This window comes from Metopolophium dirhodum, chromosome 7 (genome assembly GCF_019925205.1).
Source record: "Metopolophium dirhodum isolate CAU chromosome 7, ASM1992520v1, whole genome shotgun sequence".
In the NCBI taxonomy this organism is placed as follows: Eukaryota; Metazoa; Arthropoda; class Insecta; order Hemiptera; family Aphididae; genus Metopolophium; species Metopolophium dirhodum.
The window spans coordinates 20954672-20973965 of NC_083566.1; positions in this window are offsets into that span (position 1 = coordinate 20954672).

Genomic DNA, 19294 nt, shown 5'->3' on the forward strand with positions numbered 1-19294 from the left:
AAATCTATTTGCCTGCGGGTTCCCACACCTCCCTTCAATTTTTTTTTTTGTTGTACTGTAACTCTTGTTTGTATTGACTTGAAAATTGAAAACTTTGTGCCCCACGAATAATCCTTCTTTAATGAACTAAATATTTTGAATAGTTTTTTCTAAATTTTTTTCCAATTTTTTTTTTTTGTTTTCTAAAATCTATTTGCCTGCGGGCGCCCACACCTCCCTTCAATTTTTTTTATTAGTACTGTAACTCTAGCTTGTATTTACTTGAAAATTGTTTAATGAACAAAATATTTTGAATAGTTTTTTCTAAATTTTTTTCCAAATTTTTTTTTTGTTTTTTAAAATCTATATGCCTGCAGGCGCCAACACCTCCCTTTAATTTATTTTTTATGATTTTAACTCTAGCCAAATTATTTAAACATTGACAATCTGGTACCCTTTGATTATTCTCTAATGAACTAAATATTTTAAATAGTTTTTTCTGTTTAAGTTTCGGGACATTTTAGTTTGAACTTCGTAATGTGTGTATCTACTGTAATTTTTTTTTTTGATTTCTAAAATCTATTTGCCTGCGGGTTCCCACACCTCCCTTCAATTTTTTTTTTTGTTGTACTGTAACTCTTGTTTGTATTGACTTGAAAATTGAAAACTTTGTGCCCCACGAATAATCCTTCTTTAATGAACTAAATATTTTGAATAGTTTTTTCTAAATTTTTTCCAATTTTTTTTTTTTGTTTTCTAAAATCTATTTGCCTGCGGGCGCCCACACCTCCCTTCAATTTTTTTTATGAGTACTGTAACTCTTGTTTGTATTTACTTGAAAATTGTTTAATGAATAAAATATTTTGAATAGTTTTTTCTAAATTTTTTTCCAAATTTTTTTTTTGTTTTTTAAAATCTATATGCCTGCACGCGCCAACACCTCCCTTTAATTTATTTTTTATGATTTTAACTCTAGCCAAATTATTTAAACATTGACAATCTGGTACCCTTTGATTATTCTCTAATGAACTAAATATTTTAAATAGTTTTTTCTGTTTAAGTTTCGGGACATTTTAGTTTGAACTTCGTAATGTGTGTATCTACTGTAATTTTTTTTTTTTGATTTCTAAAATCTATTTGCCTGCGGGCGCCCACACCTCCCTTCAATTTTTTTTATTAGTACTGTAACTCTAGTTTGTATTGACTTGAAAATTGATAACTTTGTGCCCCACGAATAATCCTTCTTTAATGAACTAAATATTTTGAATAGTTTTTTCTAATTTTTTTTCCAATTTTTTTTTTTGTTTTCTAAAATCTATTTGCCTGCGGGCGCCCACACCTCCCTTCAATTTTTTTTATTAGTACTGTAACTCTAGTTTGTATTTACTTGAAAATTGTTTAATGAACAAAATATTTTGAATAGTTTTTTCTAAATTTTTTTCCAAATTTTTTTTTTGTTTTTTAAAATCTATATGCCTGCAGGCGCCAACACCTCCCTTTAATTTATTTTTTATGATTTTAACTCTAGCCAAATTATTTAAACATTGACAATCTGGTACCCTTTGATTATTCTCTAATGAACTAAATATTTTAAATAGTTTTTTCTGTTTAAGTTTCGGGACATTTTAGTTTGAACTTCGTAATGTGTGTATCTACTGTAATTTTTTTTTTTTGATTTCTAAAATCTATTTGCCTGCGGGTTCCCACACCTCCCTTCAATTTTTTTTTTTGTTGTACTGTAACTCTTGTTTGTATTGACTTGAAAATTGAAAACTTTGTGCCCCACGAATAATCCTTCTTTAATGAACTAAATATTTTGAATAGTTTTTTCTAAATTTTTTTCCAATTTTTTTTTTTTGTTTTCTAAAATCTATTTGCCTGCGGGCGCCCACACCTCCCTTCAATTTTTTTTATTAGTACTGTAACTCTAGTTTGTATTTACTTGAAAATTGTTTAATGAACAAAATATTTTGAATAGTTTTTTCTAAATTTTTTTCCAAATTTTTTTTTTGTTTTTTAAAATCTATATGCCTGCAGGCGCCAACACCTCCCTTTAATTTATTTTTTATGATTTTAACTCTAGCCAAATTATTTAAACATTGACAATCTGGTACCCTTTGATTATTCTCTAATGAACTAAATATTTTAAATAGTTTTTTCTGTTTAAGTTTCGGGACATTTTAGTTTGAACTTCGTAATGTGTGTATCTACTGTAATTTTTTTTTTTTGATTTCTAAAATCTATTTGCCTGCGGGCGCCCCCACCTCCCTTCAATTTTTTTTTTTGTAGTACTGTAACTCTTGTTTGTATTGACTTGAAAATTGAAAACTTTGTGCCCCACGAATAATCCTTCTTTAATGAACTAAATATTTTGAATAGTTTTTTCTAAATTTTTTTCCAATTTTTTTTTTTTGTTTTCTAAAATCTATTTGCCTGCGGGCGCCCACACCTCCTTTCAATTTTTTTTATGAGTACTGTAACTCTTGTTTGTATTTACTTGAAAATTGTTTAATGAATAAAATATTTTGAATAGTTTTTTCTAAATTTTTTTCCAAATTTTTTTTTTGTTTTTTAAAATCTATATGCCTGCAGGCGCCAACACCTCCCTTTAATTTATTTTTTATGATTTTAACTCTAGCCAAATTATTTAAACATTGACAATCTGGTACCCTTTGATTATTCTCTAATGAACTAAATATTTTAAATAGTTTTTTCTGTTTAAGTTTCGGGACATTTTAGTTTGAACTTCGTAATGTGTGTATCTACTGTAATTTTTTTTTTTTGATTTCTAAAATCTATTTGCCTGCGGGTTCCCACACCTCCCTTCAATTTTTTTTTTTGTTGTACTGTAACTCTTGTTTGTATTGACTTGAAAATTGAAAACTTTGTGCCCCACGAATAATCCTTCTTTAATGAACTAAATATTTTGAATAGTTTTTTCTAAATTTTTTTCCAATTTTTTTTTTTTGTTTTCTAAAATCTATTTGCCTGCGGGCGCCCACACCTCCCTTCAATTTTTTTTATTAGTACTGTAACTCTAGTTTGTATTTACTTGAAAATTGTTTAATGAACAAAATATTTTGAATAGTTTTTTCTAAATTTTTTTCCAAATTTTTTTTTTGTTTTTTAAAATCTATATGCCTGCAGGCGCCAACACCTCCCTTTAATTTATTTTTTATGATTTTAACTCTAGCCAAATTATTTAAACATTGACAATCTGGTACCCTTTGATTATTCTCTAATGAACTAAATATTTTAAATAGTTTTTTCTGTTTAAGTTTCGGGACATTTTAGTTTGAACTTCGTAATGTGTGTATCTACTGTAATTTTTTTTTTTTGATTTCTAAAATCTATTTGCCTGCGGGCGCCCCCACCTCCCTTCAATTTTTTTTTTTGTAGTACTGTAACTCTTGTTTGTATTGACTTGAAAATTGAAAACTTTGTGCCCCACGAATAATCCTTCTTTAATGAACTAAATATTTTGAATAGTTTTTTCTAAATTTTTTTCCAATTTTTTTTTTTTGTTTTCTAAAATCTATTTGCCTGCGGGCGCCCACACCTCCTTTCAATTTTTTTTATGAGTACTGTAACTCTTGTTTGTATTTACTTGAAAATTGTTTAATGAATAAAATATTTTGAATAGTTTTTTCTAAATTTTTTTCCAAATTTTTTTTTTGTTTTTTAAAATCTATATGCCTGCAGGCGCCAACACCTCCCTTTAATTTATTTTTTATGATTTTAACTCTAGCCAAATTATTTAAACATTGACAATCTGGTACCCTTTGATTATTCTCTAATGAACTAAATATTTTAAATAGTTTTTTCTGTTTAAGTTTCGGGACATTTTAGTTTGAACTTCGTAATGTGTGTATCTACTGTAATTTTTTTTTTTTGATTTCTAAAATCTATTTGCCTGCGGGTTCCCACACCTCCCTTCAATTTTTTTTTTTGTTGTACTGTAACTCTTGTTTGTATTGACTTGAAAATTGAAAACTTTGTGCCCCACGAATAATCCTTCTTTAATGAACTAAATATTTTGAATAGTTTTTTCTAAATTTTTTTCCAATTTTTTTTTTTTGTTTTCTAAAATCTATTTGCCTGCGGGCGCCCACACCTCCCTTCAATTTTTTTTATTAGTACTGTAACTCTAGTTTGTATTTACTTGAAAATTGTTTAATGAACAAAATATTTTGAATAGTTTTTTCTAAATTTTTTTCCAAATTTTTTTTTTGTTTTTTAAAATCTATATGCCTGCAGGCGCCAACACCTCCCTTTAATTTATTTTTTATGATTTTAACTCTAGCCAAATTATTTAAACATTGACAATCTGGTACCCTTTGATTATTCTCTAATGAACTAAATATTTTAAATAGTTTTTTCTGTTTAAGTTTCGGGACATTTTAGTTTGAACTTCGTAATGTGTGTATCTACTGTAATTTTTTTTTTTGATTTCTAAAATCTATTTGCCTGCGGGTTCCCACACCTCCCTTCAATTTTTTTTTTTGTTGTACTGTAACTCTTGTTTGTATTGACTTGAAAATTGAAAACTTTGTGCCCCACGAATAATCCTTCTTTAATGAACTAAATATTTTGAATAGTTTTTTCTAAATTTTTTCCAATTTTTTTTTTTTGTTTTCTAAAATCTATTTGCCTGCGGGCGCCCACACCTCCCTTCAATTTTTTTTATGAGTACTGTAACTCTTGTTTGTATTTACTTGAAAATTGTTTAATGAATAAAATATTTTGAATAGTTTTTTCTAAATTTTTTTCCAAATTTTTTTTTTGTTTTTTAAAATCTATATGCCTGCACGCGCCAACACCTCCCTTTAATTTATTTTTTATGATTTTAACTCTAGCCAAATTATTTAAACATTGACAATCTGGTACCCTTTGATTATTCTCTAATGAACTAAATATTTTAAATAGTTTTTTCTGTTTAAGTTTCGGGACATTTTAGTTTGAACTTCGTAATGTGTGTATCTACTGTAATTTTTTTTTTTTGATTTCTAAAATCTATTTGCCTGCGGGCGCCCCCACCTCCCTTCAATTTTTTTTTTTGTAGTACTGTAACTCTTGTTTGTATTGACTTGAAAATTGAAAACTTTGTGCCCCACGAATAATCCTTCTTTAATGAACTAAATATTTTGAATAGTTTTTTCTAAATTTTTTTCCAATTTTTTTTTTTTGTTTTCTAAAATCTATTTGCCTGCGGGCGCCCACACCTCCTTTCAATTTTTTTTATGAGTACTGTAACTCTTGTTTGTATTTACTTGAAAATTGTTTAATGAATAAAATATTTTGAATAGTTTTTTCTAAATTTTTTTCCAAATTTTTTTTTTGTTTTTTAAAATCTATATGCCTGCAGGCGCCAACACCTCCCTTTAATTTATTTTTTATGATTTTAACTCTAGCCAAATTATTTAAACATTGACAATCTGGTACCCTTTGATTATTCTCTAATGAACTAAATATTTTAAATAGTTTTTTCTGTTTAAGTTTCGGGACATTTTAGTTTGAACTTCGTAATGTGTGTATCTACTGTAATTTTTTTTTTTTGATTTCTAAAATCTATTTGCCTGCGGGTTCCCACACCTCCCTTCAATTTTTTTTTTTGTTGTACTGTAACTCTTGTTTGTATTGACTTGAAAATTGAAAACTTTGTGCCCCACGAATAATCCTTCTTTAATGAACTAAATATTTTGAATAGTTTTTTCTAAATTTTTTTCCAATTTTTTTTTTTTGTTTTCTAAAATCTATTTGCCTGCGGGCGCCCACACCTCCCTTCAATTTTTTTTATTAGTACTGTAACTCTAGTTTGTATTTACTTGAAAATTGTTTAATGAACAAAATATTTTGAATAGTTTTTTCTAAATTTTTTTCCAAATTTTTTTTTTGTTTTTTAAAATCTATATGCCTGCAGGCGCCAACACCTCCCTTTAATTTATTTTTTATGATTTTAACTCTAGCCAAATTATTTAAACATTGACAATCTGGTACCCTTTGATTATTCACTAATGAACTAAATATTTTAAATAGTTTTTTCTGTTTAAGTTTCGGGACATTTTAGTTTGAACTTCGTAATGTGTGTATCTACTGTAATTTTTTTTTTTTGATTTCTAAAATCTATTTGCCTGCGGGCGCCCCCACCTCCCTTCAATTTTTTTTTTTGTAGTACTGTAACTCTTGTTTGTATTGACTTGAAAATTGAAAACTTTGTGCCCCACGAATAATCCTTCTTTAATGAACTAAATATTTTGAATAGTTTTTTCTAAATTTTTTTCCAATTTTTTTTTTTTGTTTTCTAAAATCTATTTGCCTGCGGGCGCCCACACCTCCCTTCAATTTTTTTTATGAGTACTGTAACTCTTGTTTGTATTTACTTGAAAATTGTTTAATGAATAAAATATTTTGAATAGTTTTTTCTAAATTTTTTTCCAAATTTTTTTTTTGTTTTTTAAAATCTATATGCCTGCAGGCGCCAACACCTCCCTTTAATTTATTTTTTATGATTTTAACTCTAGCCAAATTATTTAAACATTGACAATCTGGTACCCTTTGATTATTCTCTAATGAACTAAATATTTTAAATAGTTTTTTCTGTTTAAGTTTCGGGACATTTTAGTTTGAACTTCGTAATGTGTGTATCTACTGTAATTTTTTTTTTTTTGATTTCTAAAATCTATTTGCCTGCGGGCGCCCACACCTCCCTTCAATTTTTTTTATTAGTACTGTAACTCTAGTTTGTATTTACTTGAAAATTGTTTAATGAACAAAATATTTTGAATAGTTTTTTCTAAATTTTTTTCCAAATTTTTTTTTTGTTTTTTAAAATCTATATGCCTGCAGGCGCCAACACCTCCCTTTAATTTATTTTTTATGATTTTAACTCTAGCCAAATTATTTAAACATTGACAATCTGGTACCCTTTGATTATTCTCTAATGAACTAAATATTTTAAATAGTTTTTTCTGTTTAAGTTTCGGGACATTTTAGTTTGAACTTCGTAATGTGTGTATCTACTGTAATTTTTTTTTTTTGATTTCTAAAATCTATTTGCCTGCGGGTTCCCACACCTCCCTTCAATTTTTTTTTTTGTTGTACTGTAACTCTTGTTTGTATTGACTTGAAAATTGAAAACTTTGTGCCCCACGAATAATCCTTCTTTAATGAACTAAATATTTTGAATAGTTTTTTCTAAATTTTTTTCCAATTTTTTTTTTTTGTTTTCTAAAATCTATTTGCCTGCGGGCGCCCACACCTCCCTTCAATTTTTTTTATTAGTACTGTAACTCTAGTTTTTATTTACTTGAAAATTGTTTAATGAACAAAATATTTTGAATAGTTTTTTCTAAATTTTTTTCCAAATTTTTTTTTTGTTTTTTAAAATCTATATGCCTGCAGGCGCCAACACCTCCCTTTAATTTATTTTTTATGATTTTAACTCTAGCCAAATTATTTAAACATTGACAATCTGGTACCCTTTGATTATTCACTAATGAACTAAATATTTTAAATAGTTTTTTCTGTTTAAGTTTCGGGACATTTTAGTTTGAACTTCGTAATGTGTGTATCTACTGTAATTTTTTTTTTTTGATTTCTAAAATCTATTTGCCTGCGGGCGCCCCCACCTCCCTTCAATTTTTTTTTTTGTAGTACTGTAACTCTTGTTTGTATTGACTTGAAAATTGAAAACTTTGTGCCCCACGAATAATCCTTCTTTAATGAACTAAATATTTTGAATAGTTTTTTCTAAATTTTTTTCCAATTTTTTTTTTTTGTTTTCTAAAATCTATTTGCCTGCGGGCGCCCACACCTCCCTTCAATTTTTTTTATTAGTACTGTAACTCTAGTTTGTATTTACTTGAAAATTGTTTAATGAACAAAATATTTTGAATAGTTTTTTCTAAATTTTTTTCCAAATTTTTTTTTTTGTTTTTTAAAATCTATATGCCTGCAGGCGCCAACACCTCCCTTTAATTTATTTTTTATGATTTTAACTCTAGCCAAATTATTTAAACATTGACAATCTGGTACCCTTTGATTATTCACTAATGAACTAAATATTTTAAATAGTTTTTTCTGTTTAAGTTTCGGGACATTTTAGTTTGAACTTCGTAATGTGTGTATCTACTGTAATTTTTTTTTTTTGATTTCTAAAATCTATTTGCCTGCGGGCGCCCCCACCTCCCTTCAATTTTTTTTTTTGTAGTACTGTAACTCTTGTTTGTATTGACTTGAAAATTGAAAACTTTGTGCCCCACGAATAATCCTTCTTTAATGAACTAAATATTTTGAATAGTTTTTTCTAAATTTTTTTCCAATTTTTTTTTTTTGTTTTCTAAAATCTATTTGCCTGCGGGCGCCCACACCTCCCTTCAATTTTTTTTATGAGTACTGTAACTCTTGTTTGTATTTACTTGAAAATTGTTTAATGAACAAAATATTTTGAATAGTTTTTTCTAAATTTTTTTCCAAATTTTTTTTTTGTTTTTTAAAATCTATATGCCTGCAGGCGCCAACACCTCCCTTTAATTTATTTTTTATGATTTTAACTCTAGCCAAATTATTTAAACATTGACAATCTGGTACCCTTTGATTATTCACTAATGAACTAAATATTTTAAATAGTTTTTTCTGTTTAAGTTTCGGGACATTTTAGTTTGAACTTCGTAATGTGTGTATCTACTGTAATTTTTTTTTTTTGATTTCTAAAATCTATTTGCCTGCGGGCGCCCCCACCTCCCTTCAATTTTTTTTTTTTTAGTACTGTAACTCTTGTTTGTATTGACTTGAAAATTGAAAACTTTGTGCCCCACGAATAATCCTTCTTTAATGAACTAAATATTTTGAATAGTTTTTTCTAAATTTTTTTCCAATTTTTTTTTTTTGTTTTCTAAAATCTATTTGCCTGCGGGCGCCCACACCTCCCTTCAATTTTTTTTATGAGTACTGTAACTCTTGTTTGTATTTACTTGAAAATTGTTTAATGAATAAAATATTTTGAATAGTTTTTTCTAAATTTTTTTCCAAATTTTTTTTTTGTTTATAAAATCTATATGCCTGCAGGCGCCAACACCTCCCTTTAATTTATTTTTTATGATTTTAACTCTAGCCAAATTATTTAAACATTGACAATCTGGTACCCTTTGATTATTCTCTAATGAACTAAATATTTTAAATAGTTTTTTCTGTTTAAGTTTCGGGACATTTTAGTTTGAACTTCGTAATGTGTGTATCTACTGTAATTTTTTTTTTTTGATTTCTAAAATCTATTTGCCTGCGGGCGCCCACACCTCCCTTCAATTTTTTTTATTAGTACTGTAACTCTAGTTTGTATTGACTTGAAAATTGATAACTTTGTGCCCCACGAATAATCCTTCTTTAATGAACTAAATATTTTGAATAGTTTTTTCTAATTTTTTTTCCAATTTTTTTTTTTGTTTTCTAAAATCTATTTGCCTGCGGGCGCCCACACCTCTCTTCAATTTTTTTTATTAGTACTGTAACTCTAGTTTGTATTGACTTGAAAATTGTTTAATGAACAAAATATTTTGAATAGTTTTTTCTAAATTTTTTTCCAAATTTTTTTTTTGATTTCTAAAATCTATTTGCCTGCGGGCGCCCACACCTCCCTTCAATTTTTTTTATCAGTACTGTAACTCTAGTTTGTATTGACTTGAAAATTGTTTAATGAACAAAATATTTTGAATAGTTTTTTCTAAATTTTTTTTCAAATTTTTTTTTTGTTTTTCAAAATCTATATGCCTGCAGGCGCCAACACCTCCCTTTAATTTTATTTTTATGATTTCAGGAGGTAGTATATGTAGGTTCTATCCCAGTTTTTACAATTACAGGGAGATTTAAAAACGGTTATCCACGACTTTCCCCCTTGAACGATCAGATTTGTGGGTGCTTACTACCCCAGTTTTTTACTGTTCCAGGGTGATTTAAAAACGGTTATCCACGACTTTCCCCCTTGGATGAACAGATTTTTGGCTGCTTTCTATCCCAGTTTATACTGTTTAATTTTTTCATCACTGCTAGATATCGCTTTTTGCTTAAAGCAGACTATGGTGTACCAGGAGAACATGTGAATTAAATTTTCATTGATGTATTTGTTCATTCACAGACTGTTTTTCCGGAGAAACTTAAATTTTACTTTTGTTGGTTGCACTGTATTTTTTATCAAAATTTGGTAAACAAATTATTAATAATTTTTAAATATATTCAGTTGCTTGCGATTAGCTGTTTTACCAAGTTGTGTTTTGTAGTTTCTAATTTCCTCGTCGTTTCTTTAATTTTTTTAAAAAAAATGAATTTCCAAAAATGTACAAATGATATCCGGTCATTGGTTAGTCAAATACGATTCAATTCAACACCGGCTTATCCAGAATTCACCGCATTTTCATCAAGGCTAAGATCATTTCAAACATACCCATCAAATACGGGCCAGAACAAATATAAATTGGCCCAGTGTGGTTTCCAGTATCTAAACATCGGGGATGCAGTTCAATGTCACTGGTGTGGGATAATTCTACATAATTTTGAAATTTTTGACGATTGTTTTATAGAACATACTCGTTATTCACCAAAATGTGTATTTCTATTATTAATGAAGGGAAATCAGTATATACAAAAAGTCTTAAGTAATTATTGTAAAACCGATGTTATTTGTAATTGTGAAACCGATCCGGACGACACCATTTGTTAAATCATGTGTTTTTGCTTATAATATATATTTTTTTTACATTTTTTGTATTTTTTATCCATGATTTTAGTATATAATATGTTTACAAACGATAAAAACTCACAGTTCAACGTAGGACTTCTAGCAGTTATATTTCACTTTATATTTATGCTTATAGTGGTCAAAATATTTTTAACTTATAAAAAAATTAACAAAATTATTTAACAATGGATTCACCAATAATTGTCTGTAAGTCTACTTTTGACATCCGTGCTTTTAGCAAGAAAAATATTACAGTGGGGTTATTAATTAATAATCAGATTTCTATTATTTTGCTATTGGAGTGTAAACTTTCAAAGAAAATTATTACATTAAGTTTGGAAGAATGGTTTACACTTATGTCTGAATCTAATTACAATTCAATTATGAATAATTTACATATCAGATGTAGACGTGTAAAAATAACAGATAACTTTTCATATTCAACCAATGTTAAACATAGTTTAATTACCTTGCATATAAACGACAATTACATTAGTTTGACGAACATTGACTTCGCCCGTCTCAAGCAAATAAAAAATTTGATCGATTTGTATATTGTAGAAAAACAGAAACGTTTGTCAAGTTATCAGGTTACATTTGACACAGCTTACGAACTGATTAAAAACGATGTCCGCGGTCTTCCCATCACTTGCCAGAGGAATGAATTTACAAACCAATATATTCAAAACTATGACTTTAGTTATTATTCGCATCTACAAAACGATGACACATCATTTTTACATGAAATATTGCAATTTCATTTTAACACAATGTCTGATATGATATTACAAGACCTATTAGTATAATAAATTATTGTTTTTTTATAAATAAAACTTTTTTGTATACAATAATCAATCTTTTTTTATTTCAGGAGATAACCTATGTAAATAATTAATTTGCCTTGATAAAAAACTTTTATATTTTTTATTATAAAAACTAAAAAGTATAACATATAAAATATCTTTATTTTAAAATATCTGATGATGTTATCCATGAATTTTGGCTCGAATCAAAGCCTAACCATTTGACAAACATTTTATTCCCAACTTTTTTTATGATACGTTCAACGAGGAAAGTGTCTGGATAATCCGTTAACTTAATTTCCTGTTCGTAAAAACCACCTAAGATTTTATTGCCTGTTCCATCTTTTAGTCGATAAGTTACTGGGTTTGTCTGTAAGACTTTTGAAATTGTAAATATTTCCGTTGTCCAATTTGGGGTGTATCCTTTACTAAATGCATGTTTATACTTAGATATTCTTACTTTATCATTAACTTTAAATTTCGGTTTATATAATGTTTTATCATTTATATGGGTATTAAATTTAATTTTGTTTGCGTCCAACCGAGCATCATTGGGTGTACATTTGATTGTTCTATGTTTTGTATTATTATAGTTTTGTATAATTTTTGATATTTTATCATACCAATTCCATGTACCTGTTGCAGTGAAATGTCTATATATATTATTTTTAAGGGTTTGTATAACACGTTCACAAATTGAACACTTGATAACACTGTATGAACTAAAATGTTTAATTTTATATTTTTTCATTAAATTTTGAAATTGAATATTATAAAATTCTGTGCCATTATCTGTCTGTAACAATTTTGGATTAGCTTTTTTCAATATATTAGACATGGCTTTTGTACAATTTTCACCGGACTTATTTTTCAGTGACTCAACCCAAATATATTTTGAATACGTGTCTATAACAACTAAAATATATCTAAAGCCGTGATTTTTTTTAGAATGAGATTGCATATCCATTAAATCAGCTTGCCAGAGGTCATCAATAAACCGTGTTACTACGCATCGTCTAGGAAATATTTTTCTGGCTGGCCGATGTAGTTCATTAGCTATACTATCTAAGGTTACCATTATACTATAATATTTCTCTCACGTAGCTCTTCTAAAATAGATATAATTTCATTATTAACACCAGTATTACCCGCACTTTGTGATGATGCTAAAAGATTTAATCTAGTCACTAGCTCATTTGGGTCGTCATAATAAACTAACTGGGTTTGAGGTATTACATCTTTATATAAACCAGCACCTTTATTATTAGTCTGCGGTGTTGAAGTAAAACTAAACATATTTTCAACAACAGGTTCTGAAATCATAGAACTGTTAGCTGTTGGTTGAAATTCAAACGGCGCATTTCCCATGGTTGTATTATTATGAATATTACTACGTTTAGCGCTCAACCTAGATATATGTTCGTTAAATGGTAATAAGTTAATTTGAGGAGTTTTAGGGGTATTAATTTTAGTTATTTCTTTGTTTAACTGATGATCCTCATTTTTCATTCGTTCGTACAGAGGTTTTACAACATTAATCCATTTAAAGTATCTTGAGGTTTTGGGTTTCCCATCGGGTTTTAAATGAACATGTGTTGTTCTTAAAATATCATAATAAGATTCCATATCTTCTATAGTGTGATTTTTTGGTTCCTTCTCGCATAATAACGACCAATAGCCCTTTAGTCCATTTATAGTATTTATTAACCAACTGTAAGTTACCATGACAAAAAGTTATTGTGTGATCTCCTATTTTGTACGAATCACTAGCTTTATCATAATACATACCATAGGATTTATCATAACGTTGTATTGTCTGTCGATTATTAAAAAAATTTGAAAATGTTGAATTTAATACATCGTCATCTTCGTCACTAATATGCGAGGTTTCCGTATTTTTTTGATCAGCTGGGTGCGAGTTGCATTGATTATTTTTTTCTATACTTGTACTCAATGGTTTAAATGCTTCACGGAAATAGTTTTCAGAATCTATAACGCCCCGTTTCATTTCCATTATTTTTCGTTTAATATTTTTTTTTGATGTTATTAAATTTTCCAGCAAAACTTTTTCTTTATCCATTGTAAATAATAAATACAATTTAACTGTATCGTATGACTACTGATATCACTATGTGGTTAATAACTGCGTACTATGGTATATATATATATTTATAAAGTATTTTATTAAAATAATATTAAGGTTTACAATAATTTTTACAAAGTTCATCATTAAATGGCTTGTAAATTATAATATCAGAAAATTAATGATATGTATGTTAACATAATACAATACTAATTTATCTTATTTTAATAAACGTATGAAAACCACATCTATATCTTCCTTCATTCATTTCTCGAGTCTTATCGATAACCAGAAACCCGTAATCACTGTGGTTCCAACATAAATGGGAAATTTCCCGAAATTTTGAGAAATCCATATCTGCTGACGTATGATCGTTGAATATATGTCGTAAATTTGTATCATCTTGTTTCAGCAGCATTAAAAAGTTTGAGTTATCTCTTACTAATTGTTTTGATATTTTAGAATATGTTTGTGCTAAATAAAATACAGAGCTAGCACCTGAATGTCTTCCAATGCTGAAGTATTCTCTGATTACAGATTGTGGACCACATATTACATCATCAAAAATTATAATAGAATTTTTTTTAGTCAAGTTCGGTTTTATGTAACTCTAGTTGAATATTTTTTGTATTGACTTTAAAATTGATAACTTGGTGGTGGTGCACCATGAATAATCATTCTTTAATAAACAAAATATTTTGAATAGCTTTTTCTAAATTTTTTTCCAAATTTTTTTTTTTTTTTTTCAAATCTATATGCTTGCGGGCACCAACACCTCCCTTCAATTTTTTTTTTTGTGATTTTAACTCTAGCCAAATTTTTTAAACATTGACAATCTGGTACCCTTTGAATAATTCTCTAATGAACTAAATATGTTAAATAGTTTTTTCTGTTTAATTTTCGGGACATTTTGTTTGAACTTCGTAATGTGTGTATCTACTGTAATTTTTTTTTTTTGATTTCTAAAATCTTTTTGCCTGCGGGCGCCAACACCTCTCTTTAATTTTTTTTTGTGATTTTAACTCTAGCCAAATTATTTAAACATTGACAATCTGGTACCCTTTGAATAATTCTTTAATGAACTAAATATTTTGAATAATTTTTTCTGTTTAAGATTTGGAGATTGTAGATTGATATTTGTAATGTGTGTTCCCACAATATAATTTATATAAATTTAGCCTAACCTGGAGCCATACGAATAATCCTTCTTTAATGAACTAAATATTTTGAATAGTTTTTGCTGTTTAAGATTCTGGGCATTTTAGTTTGTACTATGTTATGTGTATTCTTACAGTTAAATTTTTTCTAAATTTTTTTTTGGTTTTATAAAATGCATTTGCCTTCAGTTTCCAATTGCTTCCTTCAATTTTTTTTTTAGGTTTATAACTCTAGTCGAATATTTTGTATTGACTTTAAAATTTATAACTTGGTGGTGCCCTATGAATAATCATTCTTTAATGAACTAAATATTTTGAATAGTTTTTTCTTATTTTTTTTCCAATTTTTTTTTTGTTTTCTAAAATCTATTTGCCTGCGGGTACCAACAACTTCCTACAATTTTTTTTTTATGATTTTAACTAGCCAAAATTTTAGATGACTTGAATAGAAAATTTTCTGAACCGATTAAGGAGATCAATTTTTTTCTAAAGCTAACAAAGTCTAAAAATGCACTAAAAATTTAAACAATCAATTCAGTATCCTACAGGAAATTTATTCACTTTTTAAATGATGAAAAAGCCCAATTCAACCACAAGAAGATAAAGCTTTTCGCATTGTCATCAGAAACCTACCCATCAACACCAACTACTGAAGTCGGCATAGCCATTGAAGACTTAGGCTTTTCTGTACGTCAAGTAGCAAATGTTCTCCAGAAGGTCACAAAAAACAAGCTTCCAATGTTTTTTGTTGACCTAGAACCAGCTACAATAAACAAAGAGATATTTAATTTGACGTCCTTACTGCTTACCAAAATAAAAGTGGAAGAACCTCATAAACGTAAAGATATAATGCAATGCCACAACTGCCAAGACTATGGCCACTCAAAAAAATACTCTGCACACTCCTCAAGATGTTTCTTCTGCGGAAAAAACCATCCATCTTCTACTTGTACCAAATCCAAAGAATCCCCTGCTTGCTGCGCTCACTGCAACGAAGACCACATTATTTACAGAACATATCTCAAAATCATTAGAAATCCCACTACCACTCTATCTACCACCTAAACCCTTCTCTCCTGCCGAAGTCCACCACTACATTAAATTATTTCCCCTCAAAAAAGCCCTTGGATTAGATTTAATCATAGCTGAAGTCGCTCGCCAGTTATCGAAAAAAAACCCTCATCCATCTCACTCATATTCTAAACTCCATACTAAGGCTCTCGTACATTCCTGTACAGTGGAAAACTTCAGTTTTTATCTTAATTCCTAAACCAAATAAACCCCCGGACATACCATATTTTTTTTTTTTTTTGATAACAGTGATATCGTGTCACTCTTATAAGTTTTGGTTATTTCTGGCTTTCTCTTTCTTCTTTGTTTACGTGGTTGTTTCCATCTTTAATACATTTTTGCTTGTACCTGTTTTCAAGCCTCAAGTTAGCAGATAAACTACATTAATTTGTTGATATTGTTTTGACCAAACTGTTACTCGTGGACATCAGGTACGTCTTATCACTTCTATCATCAAGCCTCATCAAGACCACTCTTTAATATTACCAGTCAGCTGTTTTTCTTCAGTGACTTAAACGCTGGGCATCATCATTGCCTACTATGACATTTACCTTTGTCTAACTTTGGTCGGCTGCATCGTACTACATTGCTGTATTTTAGGTTGCGCTCACTCTTTTTAAGGCGTAACTTTGAAATCGTAAAATAACGCTTTTCGGTTTGCTGTGCTGGATACCAAATTATTAATTACACTTACCCAAGTCACTATGCCCACAACACCTAACACAAATGTTAATACGCGGTCACAGTCTTTGAAAATGTCTACCAATGACGACATCCTCAAAGCCATAAGCCTCATTAATTCACTCTCTACATCCCAATTGTCACAATTTCAAGAACTCCGTACAAGTATCTCCGGTTTAACCTCCAAAGTGGCGGATCTTGCCACCGAGAATGCTGCTTTTCGGGCCGAAATTTCAGATCTCCGAACAAGAATTGACCTTCTTGAATCACGGCCGGTCCATCCTAGTGATTTATCGTCAGTGATCTTTCGTGAGTCCACTGAACGGTCCAAAATTGGTTTTAATTCAATCGCCTATGGTGTGCCTGAGTCAAGTGCCAACACCGCTGCACTAAGATCCGAAGAGGACTTACACACCTTAAGCAATCTTCTTAATAGCATTTCTATTCCTGTTCCCACCGAACCAAAGCTAATACGCCTTGGGAATAGCAATGCGAAAAAACCAAGACCACTCAAAATCATCTGTCAGTCCAAGAATGATGCATCACAACTCATCTACAAGTTTAACTCCCAGATTCGTAATGGATTATCACCCACACCTGGTTTTCGCTTAGTACGTGACAAGACTACACTAGAACGCGATCTTTTACGTCAAGCGCATATTGATCTGGAGCAGAAAAAGTACGCAGGCTCTACCAATCTTACAATCTCGTTTGTCAATGGAGTTCCCACTGTAGTTAAAGCTGTTCCAAAAAACACGAACCCCAGAGGAAGCAACCATCGTCCAAATACCACCCAGCCTATTCATTAGTTCATGATCTGAACTCTGGTTTGCATGCATTTTGTCTAAATAATTCTAATTGTACTTTTTGTCGTTATACTAAGTCCATCTTTAACTCTTTCTTCTCCGATTTTAATAATATTATAGCTAAAAATGTATCTCCGTTAATTTCTATGTCCAATAATTCTAATATTTTACCCAGTCCACACTATAATGTTCAAATATATTACCAAAATGTTCGCGGCCTCCGTACTAAACTTTTGAATCTCCACACTAACTTTATTTTATCTTCCTACGATGCATACGTTTTAACAGAAACCTGGCTCTCTAATGACGTTTCAAATGCCGAATTAGGATTCGATGAATATTTAATCTTTAGGTGTGACAGGAATGTTCTAACAAGTAATTGTCGACGGGGTGGGGGAGTATTGATTGCAGTCAACAAAAAGCTTAGACCAGTCTTAATTACTTCTCTCTATGATAAATGTGAACAAGTTTTTGTTCGGTTCACTCTACCTAGTGGTCTCTCCGTATTTTTAGCTGGAGTTTACTTACCTCCAGGGTTAAACCTCTCGGTTTACGAAGGTCACCTTGAGTCTGTTGACCAGGCCTGGGGAACTAATGCCTTTAATCTCGGTCTGGTTTGTGGTGACTATAATTTGCCCAACGTATATTGGACCAGTGGGGATTCTGGTTTTATCTACACTGGTAGGATTAATGATAAGGTTCGAATTGTTGGGGATCATTTTAGTTTGCTTCACTTTACTCAAAAGAACCAAATTTACAATAACACCGGTTCCGTTCTTGATTTAATCTTCACCAACAACGCATCTACCCAAGTCTCTCAGGCTGCCGATCCCTTGGTTCCATGTGACTTGTACCACCCGGCCCTCACTATCTCCTGTCCCTCTCCATCTGATCTCCCTATGCTCGACGCCCAGCACATGTACTACGACTTTAAAGCTGCTAATTATGAGATGATATCTCACTACTTAGAAGACATAGATTGGTCCGTTGCCGTTAATTCTAAATCGACTAATGAATCAGCAGATTTACTACAGAAAATTCTTCAAGACTGTATCCGGGAGTGGGTTCCAGTACGTAGCTTTCGCAATTCTACTTTCCCAAAATGGGTCTCCGGCAGCCTAATTAATCTTATTCAATGAAAAAAGAATCTCACAAATTATACAAATTACTAGGGGGTTACAATCGTTACATGACCTTCTCCAGACTACGCGCACGATGTAAATATGAATCCAAGCGCCTTTACCGAAACTATTTGGATAGCTTACAGGAGCGGTTTTGTACTAATCCTAAATCATTCTGGGAATTCGTTCGGAGTAAACGTGGAGCCAACCCGATACCTGATGAGGTTCATCTTGGCCAAACTAAAGCCACAGGTGAACATGTTTCTGCTTTGTTCGCCTCACACTTCTCCTCGGTATATAAAGACTCACATTTTACGGCAAACCCTTTATCCGAGGGGTGTACTAATCAAGAATTTTCTTTTCTCCCATAAATTTTATCGATTACTACTGAAGAGGACAATGAAGCCCTAAACTCCCTATCAAATACTCGTGGTTCTGGGCCAGATGGTATTTCTGCCCTTCTACTGTACCGATGTCGGGCCTCTCTCGGTTTACCTGTAACTTTAATTTTTAACAAGTCTCTTGCCGAAGGTGTCTTCCCTCACGCCTGGAAAATTAGTCGTGTAACACCCATCTTAAAGTCTGGTATTTCGACCGATGTTGCCAACTACAGACCCATCTCCGGCTTACCTTTCCTCGGTAAGTTATTCGAATCAATTGTTCTTAAACAAATTAAACGTAAATTTTCATCAATCATATCAATCGACCAGCATGGGTTCGTTCCTGGTCGCTCAACTGTTACCAGCCATGTTGATTTTGTTTCCTTTTTACATAAGGCATTTGAACTAGGTAATCAAGTTGATGTCATATACACCGATTTTTCCAAAGCGTTCGACTCTATAGATCATAGAGCCTTGCTTTATG